The following is a 19,846-nucleotide window of genomic DNA, read 5'->3' as shown; positions in this document are numbered from 1 at the left end:
GTGTTTTGTTCAGGGCAGAAACATTGCTAACTCTCACTCTGGGTAGGTCATGTTGCACTGAGACAAGTATCTCGTCTTCCCTGTAGTGAAGCTGAGAATATCTTAAGCTTCTTTATTTTTTATGAAGCAGAAGTTCAAAAGTTCATCTTACATAGATTTCAGCTGTGGTGAGGAAGAAAGGGGAAAGTCCTCAAGAGATAAATAGTATAACATTGAGAAACTCAAAAATAGCCTTGTCTAAAGGATGACCCCTTTTAATTAGGCCAAGATTAAAGCTTTTCTTCTGTCTGTCTTTGGAGGTGTGGATATGCAAGCCGTTTGAGTAATCTTCTTAAAAAACTGATAATGGAGGAGACAGATCTGAGATCCGTACATTTTGTTGGGAAGAGAATTTGGGATCTTTATTTCAGCCCAAATAGTCACAGAATTTGTGGTGTAAAATTGCATTCTGCATTGCTGACAGAGACTTAAGATAATTTCTAAGAAAATATTACTTGGAATGGAAATAGAGGAAAAACTTTGCATTCAGTTCACCTACACTCCAAAATCTTTATTCTTTCATACTAATTGACTTTCTGCTTGGAGTTATCTTTGAATCTGGGCACCTGTTATGAGGGGCAGCACTTGATATTTTCCAAAGAACTTAGAGCTCTAATTGTAAGAAAAGCTCTGGGGCTCCTATTGATTATTTCAACAAGTTTATATTGTTAAGGTGAGAGTAGGCTCCATCTGGTTTTGACCTCACCTGGATCCCATATTCAATTATCCTTCAGTCACAGTGTTCCCCCCGTGATACAAGCCTTATGGCCCCTCTTCATTACTTTCCAACTTCCATTCTTTGAACTCTTTTCCCACCACAAACACCGATCACTTAAAACCAGAATGAAACACAATGATGATGATCTAAAACAGCAAACCCGTGTTCTTTTTTTCAGGAGGAAGTGTTTGCCCTTGTTCAATGAAAGGTCAGATTAGATGATGATAATAAGCTCTTCTGTCCCCAAAATCTCTAAATCAAGCCATGTACTTACTGTTGGAAGAGCATGCTGCGCTGTGAGACCTTGTAATTGAGAGCTCTTCCTTAAATAACAGATGAAATAAATTACCATGGAGAACCAGAAGTCACTCATTTAGGCAGCCAATGAGAACCCTCACTTATTTTATATGTCATTTACAGTCCTCTCTTTGGTTGTTGCACTTAAGAAGAGTGCAATATATGGCAGATGATTATATATAATTGAACCATTTCCTGTGCTGACCTTGTATTGTTGACAAATTCTGACACTGGCACAGCAGATATTTCCGCTTGCCCATACATGATTAATACAGCTATTTCTGGTTTCTTTTTAATCCTTTCTGCACAGTAGAAATGCGTGTTTTATCTCATTTACCTGGGCTGTTTAGCCTGGATTCGTTCAGACTAAATTCTAAAGCCTAAAATCTGGAATCTAATAGTTCTTATTAACTACAAATTCAATAGAGAATGTTATATTTTTGGGACAGATGAATCTCTATGTGTCACATCTTCAGTGTTGGTAGAATGTAGTGAACATACATGCATCATTGAATTACAAAGAAAGTAATATTTTTTACATACTACTAACTATAGAAGGTTGGTCAAGCAGACGGTCCTGCTCTATAAGCTTGTGCCCACAGCTAGCAACTCCACACTTGAAGTAACAGGCTTTGTACACGTATCAAACGTGGACATTTTACCTCGGTTTTGCTAATGAGTACACAGCAAGAAAGATCACGTTTCTTCAATAAATGTCCCAGTAAGTTGCCTAACTTTAGAAGAATAGTTTACAAAGCAATACGATTTTTTTTTATTTTTTTTATTTCATACAACAGTTTTATTGTCTCAATCATCTCACATTCTGTAGCACATAAAGATCTAATGGTAACACATTAATGTTCACTGGTTACAGTGCAGAAATATAGTCAGAACCATGTCCTGATCACACAGACACAGCACACACGAATCCTCATGCTAAGCAACAAATTAAGCTGTAAACAATCCCAAGTTTATCAATGAAACTACCCTGGCAATTGTATATTATGGAGAGAGGGAGCCAGCGATAATACAGTTCATCAGAAAGGATGGTTCTGTATTGAGAAAACACCCCAAGCGAGTCTTTTATTTACTGCTTACTTCATGTTAGAACAGAGGTGTAATCTGTTCGTCCTTACCCACTTGGCTATTTATTGTGTGATTCCCATAAACTAATGTCTAATTCCTTTTTTCTTGAGAATGTCAGATTTCCTTTTTCCCCTGAAAACCCACAAGTAGATCAGTAATCAGAAGGGACTGGAGAATCCAGTCTCAGTGATGGGCCATGTAATTCCAGTATGCGGTTTTGGAGCCTTCTGTAATTATAGTAATTAGCTTCTCTCTTTTTCCTCTCAGCGGGTATCATTGTTTGGCATTTCTTGTTCTTCATGTATCTTCTGTTGTTTATTACTTCTGTCCAAAGTGAACTGTGCCAAATTCCATCCTCGGTCACATCAGAGTGGTTTTATTCCATCGGGATTTTAACAGCGTGATGCTACTACAGAGGGAAAAGGAGCGAGTCCCATACTACTGGTCTTTTCCTGGCCAAATACGACAGTATGTAAACATCTGAGGGCAATGGACCCAGTGAGAAAGAAGATTATAAAAACTAGCAGATTCAGGAGCGAAGTGGAAATCTGTGCAGAAAAGAGGAGGGAAAGAAAAGAAAGACTTGTTTGTAGGGAGAGGAGACTAGTTGTTCTTTTTACCCAATTTAAAGGAATATTTTGTAGGCATCGTTTGTGCTGTATATCTTTCTTATCTCGCTATATTCAGCTTTGTTTGTCTAATATCTGCTCAGCAACTGACTGACTTTATTTATCTTCATTCCCCTATATAGTCTCTGTAATAATCCTTCGATATTATTTATCTTTGTTTGACTTACATTTCCCTAGCAGTTTTCCTTTGACGTTGTTCATCTTCATTCCCCAAATATCCAGTAAGCAGTAGTTGTCTGACATTGCTCAGCCTGGATCTCCTCACTCGCCGTCAGCAATAGCTGCCTGAAGCCATCCTTCTTCATTTGCCTACCACCCAACCAGCCGTCTCATAGCATCGCTTATGTACATTAGAAACGATCATCTAACGGAGTTCAATTTCTTTTCACTTCCCAGTACATCTAGCAGTCATCATCTGGCACCGTTTGCTTCAGTCTTCAGAAGTACTCCAGGATTATTTGTCTTTATCCCGGACGGTTCAGCGCGCAATCACGTACAGCCCTGCCTCAGGCTGCCCTGCTGCGCCGGGGACATTCAGGCTCTGGATGTGTCACCTTGGGTTTCCACCTCCCCTGAATTTTCTTCTGTGAAACCTGCAGGCCTGATTCTGTTAGATGGGCTCTTTGAAATGTGTATTATCCTTGTAAAAAAACCTACATGTGGAATAAGGAATCAGGGTCCTACAAAATGAAATGATTTCAAATGTTAACCACCATTCACAAATGCCTGTATGGAACAACTGAGGGGTTTGTGATAAAAGTGTGACGCATTGAGGAGACCTTGGATCTTTCTTAGGTTTCTCACATAGCTAGAACATAAGGAAAAGGAAAAGGGTGTAAATCTTCCCAATCTCAAAAGAGATTTGACCAAACTCCATCATCAATGGCCGCAAAGTGCTGTGAGATCTTCTGAGGGAAAGTTCTACCATGGAGTTGAACACCAGACCTTGCCCAAAAACTCACAGAAATGTAGGGAAAGTATCTAATCGGCTTCACTGTGCTATGAGTCTGTCTCTGGCTGTTTCTTCCCAGAGCTCTTTCCACTCATGGAGAATTTGCAAACTCTTCTGAAATATTTCATGCTGAGTTTTTATTAGGTTCAGGGTGTCACGGTTTTACCAAAGAAAATAGGAAAAAGTGTATTTAAACCAGGTAGCCCATAATGATGAGCATGAAATTTTGACATTTGTTCCCACATATCATGAGAAACCTGAAATGTTTAATCTGCACAAAGGAATTTTAAGGATAAGAAACACAATTGTAAGAAATTGTAAATTCTCAGATTTAAAACTCAAGATAAGGATGAAGAATTATTTTCAAATATTGTTTTTCCTTTTAATAAAAACATTTTGGAGAGATCTCATAAACACATGTGTTCTTAATGAGATCCCACATCATCAATTTTAAATATTCAGTTTGGGGGGGTTTTTTTCAAATTTTCATTGCTCTTGCTGAACTCAGACTAAGAATCAAACACTACTACATACAGTCTTATAGATTAAAAAAATTGAATTGTTCTTGAAGGTTAACTGAAGTCTTCTGCAATCTTATCAGTAGTATGTACATTAGGACAAAAACCCCCACATTTTTGTAACTCAGGACATTGAAAGTGGACTAATGTTTTTAATGGGGAAAAAGAGCCCCTCTGAAAAACAGATGATACCCTTTCTCCTTTGTCCAGCAAAGAGCAGTATTTTCTGTCTGGGTCTCTGGTGGCTCTGGACTAACATGACTAAAACACCATGCATCTTATTTGAAAATTTTAAATTTTATGTCCTATTTTAGCCGAGAACACAATTTCACACATTGAAGTTCCCTAAGTCAAAACTTGTTTTTCCTTTTTTTTTTTTTTTTTTAAATTCTTCTTCTTCTTCTAGACAAGCCTAACACATTGTTTCTAAATTAAACACAAGCTTGGGAAAAGAGAAGGTTTATCGAATGCTAACAAAAGGTGACTGTGAGTTGGAGAATGTGTAGAGACATGCCAACGTTTTCTGCAAAACCACACGAGGCTTCTGTGAAACTTCTGATATTACGGAGGTGACAAACCAGCTAGGGGTGACCCTGGGCAAAGGAGGGGGAGTGCTCGCTATCCATATTTTGTGGATACCTGCACCGCATGGTGGGTTTGCTGCCTCTTCCCAGCTCAAGGATGCAGCTTCCCCCGCTGCAGTGGTGTAGCAGGAAGGATTGAGGGACAAAGGCGTGTGTCAGGGACAGGAAAGAAATCGTGGTCTTTATTAAATGGTGGGAAACGTGCTACGATGAAAGCCTGCAAGCGGCCACTCGAGTCTGTGCACGTCACGCTATGTGCTTTCACGGCAAGAGTGATCAAGGCAAACTTTTTTTTTTTAAATGAGAGCAGTGATGTTTGAAAGGATCTAAGCTAAACTCAACCTTAAAGTCTATTAAATCAATGAGATGATACCAGGCTGAAATTATTTTGATCAGAGGTGGAAATATCACAAATAAATTAATATAAAAAAATAACAACACCACCTGAAAACAGATTCTGAACCCAAATTTTACAAGAAAATTAGGTCTTGACAAGGATGCTCAATCTCAAATCAAATTTTGGATCCAGGCTTCAGAAGTGTTCTGCTTTTTACATGGCACAAAATGTATTGTCTACATTTAGAGCAATTATTACAATGGGAAAAGATGCAGAGTAGCGTGCAGTCTTCTCCCTCACGCAAACAGAATAAGTTTTCAGTCTTGTCCATACATTTCTTTGAAGAATTATGCCTGTTAATTAGTTGTAGAGAAATACTATACAAGTGCCACGTGTGTCAAACACCACATTAATCAAAATTTAAAAGGTGGGATTGTAAACTTATTACTAGACACAAATAATCAATGAAGAGAGTTACACAGGTCACGAGACTGGGCAGCCCCTCGCTAGCACAGTGAATCATATCGCACAATCCTCTTCGCAAACATCTCCAGTTACAACTAGGGCTTTTTGTTGTTGCTGAGGTCATTTCAGAAAGTCTTTCCATATTTAATGGCTACCAGACTGCTTTTTCCCCACTTCCAAGGTCCTGAACTGTAAAGGACTTTAGAATTAAGTGTCACTGGGATTGCTCCTGAAGGAACGCCACTTCCACCAACGTGTTTCTGTTACGTTCTCTACGATGTTCTCTGTTATGTTCTCTATTCTTATGGTCTATTTTTCCATTGGACCATGAAGAAATACATGAGCTTGTATGCGTTTATCACTATTTGCCCTTAATAAGAATGACTCCTCAGCTAGCAGAAACCAGTAGAAATACATTAAAGTTTTTTTTCCAAATAAGTTTACAAGTGGGTAGATAAGTTATAAAGGAGTAAATAAAAAATAAGTTTGCATGTGTACTCATTGAGAGTCTGCTCAAATGAATGCACTCCCACTGGCATAAATAAATGTATTACTGGGTTACAGCAGTAAAATAAAACTAGGCATTTCAAGACCTCCATAGTTTAGTAAATGCAGGCGGTATGTCCCACCATGTTATTATAAACTTTTTAGTTGATGGAGATATTTGTAAATATTTAACCAGAAATCCATACGTCTATATTGGCCGAGCTCTTTGCTTATGGGGTGCTCTAAAACAGTAGGTCTGCATTTATGGCAGCTAAAAAGTATTTTTCTGCAATAATCTCCCTTTGAATAGATTTTGGGTTTTATTATCTTATATTGCACCACAATCACGTGTATTCAAATATATTTTATTAAAGCTACCAAAAATTCCTATAACTTTTTATGTGCTGCATAAATACAGTATGCGCGACGGTCTTCAATACATCACCTGTTTTTATTTTAACATAAAAATATCCATAGAAGGTTTGGAAAGTTTCTGAGTTGTGCAGCGTGCAGTACATGATGCACTGTGGCATCGGTGGCGGTGTCTGGGGGTACAGCTCTGCCGGAGCAGACAGCGCTAGCCAGGAGACTTAAAACCCTCCTAAGGAGTTGCAGAGCTAAAAGTAGACGGTGCCAGATGGAAAATGAGGGCGACTCCATGCCCCCCTCCATCTGCTTCTAGTCATCTCTAGGACAACATGGCAAAACCGCCTGCTGCTGGCTGAATCTAAGAGGCGGATATTGGTAAAAAAAATATCTGTGCTGCTTCTGTAGAGAACAAAACTACATGCCTGCAGGAAGTTTTGAAAGTAGAAATGTGATGTATGGATTACCCCTGTTTCTGGCTCACGTTGGGTGTGGAGCACCAGGAGAGCGCAGCCCCACGTGATGGTCCCATGCACCCTGTTACCTGCTTGGTAACGGTGGCTGCCCTGCTGCTAGCTCATCCCCTAGGAATGTGGGTGCCGTCAAGAGAAAGCTAATAGCTGCTTGTCCATACAGGCATGAAGAGCCCTGAGGGATGGGCTGTGGGGTCCAGATGCTCACGGGGAAGGAAGGATCCGTAGAGGTGAGGGTTATGTTGTGCAAACTAACTAGAGGTGAGTGTTTGGCTTCACTTCTAGCAACTGTTACTGAAAGGCAGCTTTTAGACATAAACGAAACGGCTCCAAGAACCAGGGCCAGAACTACAGAAAAACAAAAAAGGACCTTGATGTAGCCCTGAAGGCCCGTATGTAAATAGCTGCGCTGTGGCCAACGTCCCTGTGAAATCCTGCCATGTCTGTGCTCTGGTATGAGCTCCACAGCCTGGGATAAATCTGCCAATGCTGCTTTTGCTATTCAGGTTGTTTAGGAGCTTATGGGCACTCATAAACCAAAGTCTGTGGGCATCCACATTCCTCCTAGCTTCCTATCCGATTTCCTTCTGTCTTGGCCATGTACCCATGCTATGGATGAATCTCTACAAAGAAGGGGCTCAGCATCCGCCAGTAAGAGCTGCCTCCTTTCCATGTGCACTGTCTGCCCAGTGATTTCCAGTTCTCCTTGAAGGAGATGGGACACGATATGCCCATTTACATGAATTTGAGTTCTGAAAATAGGTTCCCCTTTACTTGTTCCCTCTTGTGTATCCATCAAAGAGGCAAAGGCATGGACCCTGTGCTGGCCAGAGTGGGCACAAGGGAGCTCAGGTCACTAAGGAGGCAGCAATGTTCTTGGACCACTCCGTTGCATTTATTTATGTGCATTTCTTACCAGTTCCTGCTTCCCAGGGACTTTTCTGGCAAGTTTTATTTTGCAAGCTTTACTTTATTTTATTTCTCTTAAGAAAAAGCGAGGGTAAGAGGTCATCCACGGGGATCTTTTGAACCGATGCTTCCCAAACGGAGTGCCTATTTTCTGCAGTTCTTTATACCAATAAAAGTATTAGTACTGGAAAAATTTGAAACATAAATAAGAGTCTCTCTTAGAAACAGACAAGTTTTTGCTTTTTTTTCAATGGTCTGCTGTATTATGATAAATATTCTTTAGTCCTTGTTCAAGGAGCACATAATTATCCGAAATTTTCTCTCTTAGTGCTTCCATCTGTGAATTTCAGCATTTAAAAACACTATTTAGCATTCAGAAGGCACGCTCCTATTCCTTGCATTCTGTTGACCTCCACTGGGTGGTGATTTAGCGGGTGGAAGACCATGTCCCCCTGGAAATCTTTACCTTTCCTGCCTGCCTCCCACTACCCACTGCGCTCACGGCTGATTTTAGCTCCCTGTGGCATGACAAATATCATACCACGACTCCTGCAAAATCTTTAACAAATGTAGAATGACCCTGCAAGTCAGAGCACATAGCAACTTAGAGGTTTAAGGACCAGCTGAGCCACCTCTGTGTGGTTCATGGGCTGTTATCCCGTGGGTCTCCACGGAGTGGGAGTTAAATCCCTTGGCAGCTCACCCGCGTGCCAGGCAAAATGATGGACATCATCATTCCCTGAATTTCTGCATTTTCCATGGTGAGGGACCTATTTTCATCCTGAAGCATTCACTCTTCTGCTTTCTGTCGTGTTTATTCTTTCTGCAGTTGATCGAACGTTCTCCTCTCAACTAAGTATTTTTACATACGTCTAGAAATCTCTGTCGAAGGCTGGGATCTAATAATGGGTGCCATGACTGCCAGCCATATCGTGAGGCTTTCGTGATTTTTTGTATAGAACAGATTGAGAATTCGCCAACACTTTCTTTTAAATAGAAGTGCCAATTCATCAAAAATCTCTATAGGGGACAAAAAGACATGGAACAATCTCCCTGATTTGGAAAAAAATGGGTTTGAAGTTGTTAAAACATCCCACTCCACACTTTAAGTAAAATGTTTCATTTTTTTATGATGAAATTGCCTTTTCTTTTGAAATTTGAAATGACCAGGTGAGTAAAGAAAATTTAAAATTAAAGATGATCATGTGCTTGACATGATCCAATTTTGTTTCAGGCTTTTATTTAATTAGAATTTGTGTTTGCCCCAATCCTGCACAGAAAAAAAATTTAATTAAATCACAGTTCTTTCCATCCATCTCTGAGTTCATATATGATAAATATTGATCACGGTGCTCATTTGATCTGGGCCCATAGGAGCCCATAAGTCTTTGAAATTTATACCAAATTCCATAACCTGTCAAATGCAATTAAAACCAGAATCCGCTGATTTTATAAAGTCTAGAAGAACACGCCATGTAGTACTAAGATATTTGTTTGCTACTATATTTGTTGCAGTTTTGGGGAGTTCAGCTTCCTACTTCCATGTCTCTTGCCATTTGTCACTCTGCAGAAGGCAGCGACTGCTTCTTCCCTCAGTTTAGAGGAAAGCACTGTAAAATGGCATCTGTTTAGAAATTTTCTGACTCTGTGGTTTCACACTTTAGACACATACTCCCAGGATAAGCCTTTGGTAATGTCTTTATGAAAACCTGAACATTTGGTCCTTGCAACCCCCAGGGCAATTCATGCTTTTGAAGAATTTGCAAAACTTACTGAAGCCTGACCTTTATTTATATTTATATTTATATTTATTTATATTTATTTATATTTATATTATTCTGAAATCATGTTGACTGTGTTTAATTCTGTAGACTTCCCTCTGTTTTTATTTCTATTTCATCTTCAAAAAACTTTTGGTGGCTTTGTCTATAAAATGATGCTAAGTATTCTGATTTTATTTTTTTTTTTTTTAGCATGCGCCTAGAACTTTTCTTAAATAATGGGGTCAGCTAGCTACTTTCCAGTCCTCAGGGAGTTACTTCTTTAGTGAGTTTATATATCTGACCACCTACATTTTTTTCTTACTTAATGTTTGAGTTTTACCTCTTAGATAATTCATTTTTATGGAAGCTCCTATCCAGGACCTAAGCTTCAACGGCTTCACACGCCCTTATGAGAAGTATCTTACTGCATTGACTGTTTGCAGAGACATTGGTGAATGTCCCTGTTCTTCATTCAAGACAGCAGATGCACTGCACCACTGGACTCTGCTTGTGGTTTTGTGTCATTTCATTTTAAAACACCCAAAGACAAGCTGTTTGTTTAGTTACAGATCTGGCAAATGAGTAGCAGTAACATATATCTTCCAGGAGCAGGGAGAAAAGATGCTCTAAGAGATTTTCAGATCATGGAAATCTCCCCATTCACCATTTTTTTGGGATCCATCTCATCCCAAAACTGCATGGCTGATACAAGAAGCAGCCCACCTCTTGATTCAGATGGTCTGGAAACTGAGCCTTGGTTCCTTTCAGCGTTGAAAAAAGGTCTGTTTCTGGCATTTGTCTGACACTCTGAGTACTCAGACAGCTCTTGACTTTTCCCAGGAACAAACATCTTTCTGAAATCATTCCATTTCATTTCATAAGTGTCAAAATAATTGAAATCCTCCCCAGTCAGCATTCAAGATTTTTTTCAATCCTGCATCTGTTTTCACAGCCTATCCCAGAGGTCTGTCAAAGTTCCCACTATAAAATCGCGCGTGTGTGTGTCCCTACACGCATATGCATTTGCTACCATTTCTTCTTTCACCAAGCCACCCACACCATGATAGCCTGCATATAAAATTGCTTTGATTTCTTTTAACTCTGTCTAGACTATTTTGCTAGATTGTGGGACATAGACATGATGGTCTCTTCATTACTTTTGAGAAGATATTTTTATTAAGTTCTCATCTATTCTGCCTCTTGCACATTTTTCTAAATTTGCATTTTTTGATTGACAAGAGCAGGAATACATTATAAATTATGCTGCTGGGCACAGGTATGCCAATATCATATATTTTACTTTTTATTATTTTTCTCCCTACATACTTCTACTTTTCCATAGAGTTTCTGGAATGGAGGAAACGAATGCTCAAAGGTGCTGATTAACTGCTGCTCAGGGAGGAAAGAGAAAGGAGAGGAAAAGAGGAAAGAATAATTGAAAAATGAATTAAAAACCACGTACCTTTCTGCAGCTCATAATATCTTTGTTTTCCTCTGTCCTTCCTTTCATCTTGTCCAGTTTACATTTGAACCTTCCAAAGCAGGATCTGCTGCTCATGCATCATGTAGGACTGAGAACATTTAGGGTGGAGAAAACCTGTTTAGATGAGGCTCAGCAGCACCTATTAAAGCCAGGCTAATACTAATAACGACATATTTAATGTGATTAGACAACTTCCTTGTGTTCAGTGACATTTCTTAGCCTCCCTGAAACACGTTTACACTCACAAACCAGTCCCATCTGGTATCACGTACAGTCTGAAACACGATAAGAAAGGATGGGCTGTTGAGGTAGAAGGTGACCTTTTGCTCATCTGTATTTTGCGGCTCCTTGTTAGCTGAAGTGCTCGCTGCGGCTTTCCCTGCCAGACTGCTCAGCGAGTGGCAGGTGCCCAGCTCCCCTCGGCACAGAGACAAAATAATAAAAGCATCAGTACAGGACAGCCTTCTCTGAGGATGTTCACTGATGTGGGAGATGAAGTCAAATGTCTGCAGGAGACTGTATTTGTAGGGAGGTCGACACAGCAGCGCAGCAGCAGATGGGGAGGAGGAGGAGGAGTGAGTCCTGCGCCGCAATGGCCAGGACCTGAACCAGGGTACTGCAAGCAGAGGTGTCCGTCCCGGCACCGCTCAGCAGTGAGGGTGTACTGGGATACAGGAATAAACTGGAACTGAACGAGTGGATGATGCTGATGCAAGATCAGTCCCACTTCACTTTCCACTGCCTGCTCTGGTACCGGGCAACCCCTTCGTTGAGGGAGTGTGTGTGAGCTCTGCAAACACTCTGTATTTGTGATTTTATTTTATTCTATTTTTTTCTTAATCGGGGTATTTTTAGTTAGGACCCTGAACCACCATGTATTCTCATGAACACAACCAGAGACGGTTCAGGGCCTTGCTGGGTGATATGGGAGGGCAAGAGAGCAGAGCCACCGGGGATGCGTGTGACCGTGCCCTTGGACGCACGGCAATTCGCCTGTCCCTGAAGTTTCAGCTCTGTGACTTCCACAGGACTAGAATAATACCACAAAACTGTGCTGTGGAATCTGATATTTTCATTTTACAGCAATTTGCGTCCAGCCGTTCACAAGGCAGAACCAACCTTAAAACTCAGTACAAAGCGTAAACAGCCCTACGCTGCTCTGACCACATCAGCCCTGGCTCCGAGAGCCGTGAACTGCCGCATCTCTTCCCATCCAGGCCTAGCAAAAGCAAAGATTTTGCATGATTTGTGTAGTGGAATTAATAATTTTGTTGCAACACAATGACTGGCATTTTCTTTTTTCCTTTCTCCAGCACCTGCCTGCCGTTGGGTGCTGCTGCTGCTGCGGCGAGCTCTCCACCTGGACGTGACGGCCCTTCCCAGAACAGCAATGGAGCTTCGAACCCACCTCTGGCTGTACGGTCCCTTGGCCATTGTGCAGAGATGATGACAAAAGTGGCCCCTGGTCCCTGGCTGGTGGCTGCAGCCACGGCTGCGGTCCCAGGCGGTGGGTGAACTGCTTCTGCTCAGCAGCTGCTCCACAGGAGGGAGCAGTCCCCGTGAATTTCTCAGCAATTTCCATGAATTTCAAAAGCGTTGAATCTTTTCAGCCCTGAGCCGCAGCTGTCTGTGTTTGGCTGCAGGAAGAGGGAGTCAGGAATTAAAAAGCATTTCATGGAGTCTGCATTTGCTACTGATTTTTTTGTCTACGTTCACTAATGTATTTGGATAATTGAGGAGAAGCCTAAGTGGTTCATAAACAGAAAAGAGACAAACACTCCTTTTTCCAGCACAGTTTTACGTAAAACTTCTCTGTTTTGTCTGATCCCAATGTTAAAGAAGACGTCTTCTTTATAAAGCCAGAACCCACTGATTCTCTTTTCCGCTTAAGCTTCCCTTTCTTCCTGAGCATCTCTTCTGAATTTTGCAGGCTTCATGAATTTAAGGCATGACACTAATCCCTGATCTCTTTGCATGGATATGGTGAAATTATGCTCTCCCAGCTCTCAGAACCCCGCAGAGAGCTTAGAGAAAAGTGGCAATATCGGCAATTCCCTTATTCTTTTGTTCTCCCCAAATTAAGTCTATTCCACACAATGTCTTTAACTTATTCACAGATAGGCATGCGTGTATCATTCCCCAGCTGGGCTCCAATACGCAGCGTGAGGTTGAACATGTAAAGATTCAGGTCATTGTGGCACAGATTTCAAAAATCAATCTGGAATTCGTAAGTGATACATGGACTGATTTCCCCAGTCGCCATGCTGTAGCTCAAATAGAGGTTATTGGCTTGATGACAGGATTACTGGGTGCAGTTCTGCAACTTGTGCTTCTCACAAAGCCAGACTAGGTTACCAAAACAGCCTCTTCAGACCTCAAAATCAATCAGAGGAGAATTCTGCAGGATTTGAGAAGCCTTCCACACGTTTCATTAGTATTCCGCACCCTTCTTCTCTTTGCTGAAAGGATGAAATAGGAAATTTCAGCGTCAGCAGAAACCCCAGAACATTTCCAGGCTTCACCGTGGCTAGGAGAGGCATATGGAGAGCGGCGGGTTTATGTGGTGTCTCAGCAGTTCTTGCGGCGTTATTTCCTTTGTACGGCAACGTGTCGCCCATACTAGTCACATCCCTGTACCTGGCAGAAAGGGGGTTTCCGCGCCTAAATGCTTAACGCTGCATGTCGTTTTCCTCGTTAATCATCATCTCCTATACCATGTTTCCTTTCCATCTGGTTGGGTGTCAGGTGTGGCACGGAATAGCTACAGTACATTAATTTCCAACTGGTGGCTACTAGTGGTTGGCAAATTAGGTTACTTTGTGACTATTTATTAGCTGTGTTAATTGTTTGACAGATCGTTATTGACTGCCATCCCAGGGATGGCAGATGGCCAATAAAAGACAAAATGTAGCTTGCTGTCTTTTTGTGGCATCTTGATGGCTCTTAGATTTTTTAAAAAAACCTTTGCATTGTATAATGCATTCTGTCATCGGTTACATGAAAATGGGATAAATTATTGAAATTATGCAGGAAGGCCTGAGCTGTGGCTATAGGGCCGTACAAATGAAAATGTAAACAAACCTCCACTGCAAGGTCTTTCTACGGCCAATGACCAAAACCATTCAGAAACTAATGGATTTCTTTTCCAGTGAGAATATTATCAAGGCGTATAAAAAAAGTAGTAAGGACAAACCCATATGCTGAGAAATTTGTCACAAAAGTTTTCTTTTTTTTTGGCTCAACAGAAATTTTCTTGACTGTTAAATGCAATTTCTGTAAGAATTAAATTTTCCACTGAGATGTTTGCGGATGTCGGCATTCATCCGTTTGCCACTGCTGGAACCAAAATGAAACGTTGCCTTGCGTCACACCAAGCTAAACTAGGTGAAGTCTGAAGTGGGTGAAGCTTTCCTCCCTTCAGTTAGCCTGGGGCAGATCCATGACGAGATCAACCTTCTTAATCTCACAGAGACATTCAGAAACCTCTGTTCCGCTGCTGTCTGCAGCTGCACTTCAGAGGTGCCACCGGGTCTGATTTTTTTTCAATCTGCTGAGGCACCTGGAGTGGCATTTCACATGCCTACATTTTTTCCCTCTTTTTGCCATGGCTAAGCTTCTCAGCAGCTAGATTATGACTAAGCCTGATAAACGTGTGGAAACTTGGTAATTCTCCACCCACTTCCTCCAGCTCTCCTGCTCTGAGTCATTCTCTGCTGAGCTTTTGACGTTTATTTTGAGTTTCTTTGCTGTCACGTGGCTCCCATAATACCACACCCCGCTGAGACACCAAAATCATCGAGGAACCACAGGAAAACACAAAGGGCATCCCTTTGGGGAGAAAGGAGAGGCTGAGATTTCAGACTGAAAAATAACAGTTTTTGCTCAGTGATGCTCCTGTGCATTCATATTTGTGACCACTCAAAGGGCCTGATAGCTTGTTTGGTATAGGAATTTTAACAGTCTCCAGGTCTGAGTTTCTCACTTAAAGCACAAGCATAGAGGTAGCCAGGAGCTGGCCAGAAAAATAGATTTATCCTCCCCACTCACCAGGCAATGTACTGTATAGAAGGGGAAAAAAGAATATGATTTGCTGCTAGCGTAAAACAGGAGAAAACCTCTGCTAGCCCATGTCCCACGTCAGGGAGGTGCGTCACACTATGCGCCCTGAGTACGGGATCTCCTCTGCTACCCTCTTGCCGAGAGCTGTGCCAAAAGTCACGCTGGGCTCCCAAAGGAATTGCAGCTAGGAGGATCCATCGCTGGATGAGCAGTTCCTCAAGTGGAAAATTAGGTATGTTCCCAGTGGAGCTCGTCTCTAAGAGGCTATGGCATATTCTTGGAAGAGACTTACACTCATGGAGACCATGGGCAGTAGCCGCCTGATCGATGAAATGATTACCCCAGCCATTATCCAGCAGTCAAGATATATAGTGATGCAGCGATAATTGCTGTGTAAGAGTATCATTTGAAATGGATGAAGCAAGGTAAATGCTCAAGCATTTCAAACAAGGGCTCCTCAGCAGACTTACAAGCAATCACTGAAGAACTAGATCTTGCTGCTGAACGGCAGCGGTCCACTGTCCCTCTGGTGAAATGTTTCCCTCCAATTTAGCAAGAATACCACTGAGGTTGTATTTTCTTCTCTCAATACACACTGACTCTTGAATTATGTGGATCTTGTATGCTGTGTCAACGGAACCTTTCTTTTTCAGTTGTTTCTGTGGCTTCGATGCAATTGTGTTAGCTTTGGCCTGCATTTTCTTTTCTTCAGTGTATTTCCCATTATGTATCAAGCTATTTGGGAGACAGTGTTTTTGCCATAAACCTGGTGCCCTGTATCACAGGCTTATATGCTCTTTACTCAGGTTTTTGCTACTGCTATTTTGATTTCTTTGCACCTCTAAAAATACAAGTACTTAACTCTGTCAGGGCTTTATGAAGACCATTGAATAGTGAGGGCTATTGCTGGAAATGTGAATGAAGACAATTTAAAGTAACAGCAGTACTGTATGGAACTTACCCACCTTTTTTCCCCTAGATTTAAAATTTAAGAAGAGGTGATGGTATTAACATGTTCTGAACTATTGAGGCTGCATAAGGAGGCTGCTGTAGCATAAATGCATCGTATGGAATACTTTCATTCCTACATTTTATAGTTATTTTCATGACTGGCACGGCATTCTTTTAAATGTAGTTTGATTAAATTCCATCATAGGAGAAGCACTGTATTAAATCTTTCAGAAAGCACTTTGCATCACACTGAGTTGCATCAGTCACGCATTGCTATGACTGCAACAAAAGGCAAGACTAAAATTGTTTAATTTTAGATAGTATATGTTTATACTCTATAATAAGATATCAAATGTTCTCTTTACAATCAGTTGTCTTTATAATAAAAAATCCTTTCAATAGTACATGAATCTCTGTGTTTTTCTTTTTCAGTCTAAGAAGAATAACTTGAAAATACAAGGAGTGCACTTAGTCATTAATCAGTGACAGGGACAATTCGACCAATGCAATTAACTACACTTGTTCTATTAATAATCAAGTATGCCAAAAAAGCTTCTGCACTCAGGTGTTAATCAGGACACCATGTAGCTCTGTGTAACTTCCCTTTAAAGTGCTAAAGGAAATGCAGATTAATGGAGAATCAATGTGAGATATGGAAGTGTGACATACACTTGTCAGTAAAATCCAGCTTGCTTGAGAAGACATCAAGACGATGCAGCTGTACAAAGGCAATTCAATTTAACAGACATCTTTAAAGACCTGCCTGTTTAATCACCCAAAAAATATTTTAATATCAGGAACTGGAGAAATAACCATTGCTGCTGCCTACTCGGTGCCTTATGTTTAGTAGATACGGGCAGAAATGCATCTGGGTTACGAAGTACTATCCAACTCCTCCCAGTATCTCACTTTTATTCTCTAAAAAGGCCCAGTGCTGGCAAGGCTCAGAGGCGAGGTTAAGTGTGTCCTGGATGTTACGGTCTCTCTGATGGCAACAGTTCACATGCCCAGGGTATTGCACAATCCAGCCACTTACTCCAGGTTCTGCCTTGCAGAGCTAGGTAAAGCACGGGTGCAGCTTAGTGAAGGCTCTGCAGCACATCCATCAGCAAATTAAGCTCCCATAGTCTAATGAGCTGGTGTCTGCTTCACTGAACAGGTTTTCCCTGATTTGGCATGAGAACGGCGGTTTTAATATCTGCTGAGAAGTCAGTCCCTTCACTCTCCTGGTGGCATATTCCAGGACAAGTGAGGGAACAAGCCTAAGGGAGAAAATAGCTGAGTAACTGATATATTTGAAAATGTATTTCCCAGTAGCACATCAACTGGTTTTTTTTCTCTATTTTCAGTTAAACACCCCATATAAACTCTGCCAGACCTCTGTTTAAGTGCTAAACACGTAACAGCAGCGAGGACTCCTGAAACTCTGCATGATGTCCTGCACGGTCAATGGCTTCGTGCTTCAACGCAGAGGCGACGGAAGGGGCCGAGGACTTTGCACGGGGCCTGCCAGGCTTTTGACTTCTCTCAAAACGATGGGGGACCTTCAATCATTTAGGATCAGGCGTGATTTAATGGATTATTTTAGGGTTTCGTGGAGGTAAGTATGTAACGAAGTATATAACTCAATACTATTAATTCATTAATCAGAACCCTCCTCTTCTCCCACCCCAAACTAACCCACTAATTTCAGTGCTAATTAACCTATCGGTTAGACAACAACTGTTTTCCACATAGATAGTTCAACATCTACCTACCTGTTTATCTCACCGCTTGGGCAGGATTGCAAGAAACACGGAGGGCACACGGTGGGCAACGCTGGCTGCAGCCCGCCCTGGGGGCAACAGGGATCTCCAACGAACGGCCTCATTACAAGGAAAATGGAGCTTAATTTTCTGAGAAGGTCATCACCCTGTTTCTGTGCACTCTCATGTTAATAAGAGAACTGACTCATGTTCGTAGGCTCGTGCAACGCAAATATGTATTTGTTCAAATGTATTGGTTTCAAGGCATTGTGCCATTTAAGAGTTAATTACTCAGGAGACTCACAGGGTATAGGAAGCTCATCTTCAGGGCTATAAAACAGCAGCTGCTTGCGGAGGTGTACTACATGACAGTGTGGCATAGAACAAGCAACATTATTATACCGTTAGAAGTTACAGAAGAGGCTTGGCCACACTTGAATTATACAGATTTTGCTCCTGCTGGCACCTGTGGGCTTACACAACCAGCGTCCCTGGCCCTGCAGCAGTTATTCACGCAAGTTGACAGTTTGGCAAGACGTGACGTGATCTTTGCAAAATTAACTCATTCTAGGCTGCACTTAGCCTTAGCTGAAATGATTAAATGCCAAATTGTATTGTAACATTATCATGTAATTTCTGCTTCTGGTGGACTTTGTTCTATTTAGTATATTTTCTCTATTCTGGCCTAACACTTTTACTATCCAGAACTATTTATCCAGACAAAAAGATTAATTTGGCCTTTTATATGGAATTTAACTAACTTTTATTTTGGCAGCCTATTTTAGATGGCTGCATTTGCAAAAAAAAAAAAAAAAGAAAAAAGAAAAAAAAAGTGTATTTCCTACTTTATAGCCCATTACACTCTAATGATTTCAGGGAAATATCAAATTAAAAAACTGACAAAAACATTTATAGAACCTGGCAATCCCCTCTGGAATTTTAGAGCTTATGATCGCACGGAGCTCACCAGAGAAGTTTTTATCTCCCCCAAATCACTGAGCCATTACAAAGCATCATGTAATTATGTGATTAGGTGATATGTCATCTGTATTAAAAATGCTTATGAAAATTTGTGTAACCTGTGAGCTGCATATGAAGAGAGGCCCGTTTTGAACTGTGGGATCGAGGCTGCTTTAATGATTGATGTATTGTTTTGTCAGTATCTCTTTATTCTCTCACTTTCACTGTCCATGGTCGTCAACACGGAGGAAAAAAATATGATCTATGTAATAAAATGTAAATTCGCTCTGAGGCCAAGCCATGAAGAAAGATTTCAGAGTCCTTGAGTCTGTATTTAGACCTTTCCCTAGTCAAATAAAATAAAACAATAGAAAGAAATTGATTCTGGGTTGCTTTCTTTCCATCACATTTCATTCCCACCTGGCCAGTCTGTAGGAAAGCACTCACGCAAGCCCGTGACTGTGAATTTTGGCAGGTGGGTGGTCCTTGCAGCCATCCCCGTGGCCCAGACCTAACAACCAGGAAGCCTAAAATAAATTCACAACAACCAGTTAGCCCCAGTGCTGAAAAGAAGGCGTCTAAAGGGAAAAGGGATGATGGGTACGGTCACCGAGTGGCATGTGGGGACCCCTTTATCCCTGATAAACTGAAGCCCATCCACCCTGTCATTAAGTCCCACGTTGGGTGCAATGGCCAAAGACATTCTGTGCATGGGGCTATGGATTCTCCTCCATGGCCACTGACCCCTGCACTCCCACCTGGCCCCTTCCCTGCCCCACCACCCCACCTTCTCCTTTTGAGCCACCGGTGCTGGGGCCCAATAACCCATTTCCTACCTACTGTTTCAGCCAAGTCAGCTCAGCTGGATCAAAATAGATTTTGAAGAGCTCACACAAGTATTTTGGTCAGGACATGAAGAAGCAATGACCTCTGACCATGGTGGCGATGAGCGGTGAGGGGCTCTGGAGACAGCAGCCTACATGGGCTAAATCCACCATCTTCTAGCAGGTGGTTTAGCAAAACTAG

Source organism: Grus americana, chromosome 11, assembly GCF_028858705.1.
Source record: "Grus americana isolate bGruAme1 chromosome 11, bGruAme1.mat, whole genome shotgun sequence".
NCBI lineage: Eukaryota > Metazoa > Chordata > Aves > Gruiformes > Gruidae > Grus > Grus americana.
This window is presented reverse-complemented; position numbering follows the sequence as displayed.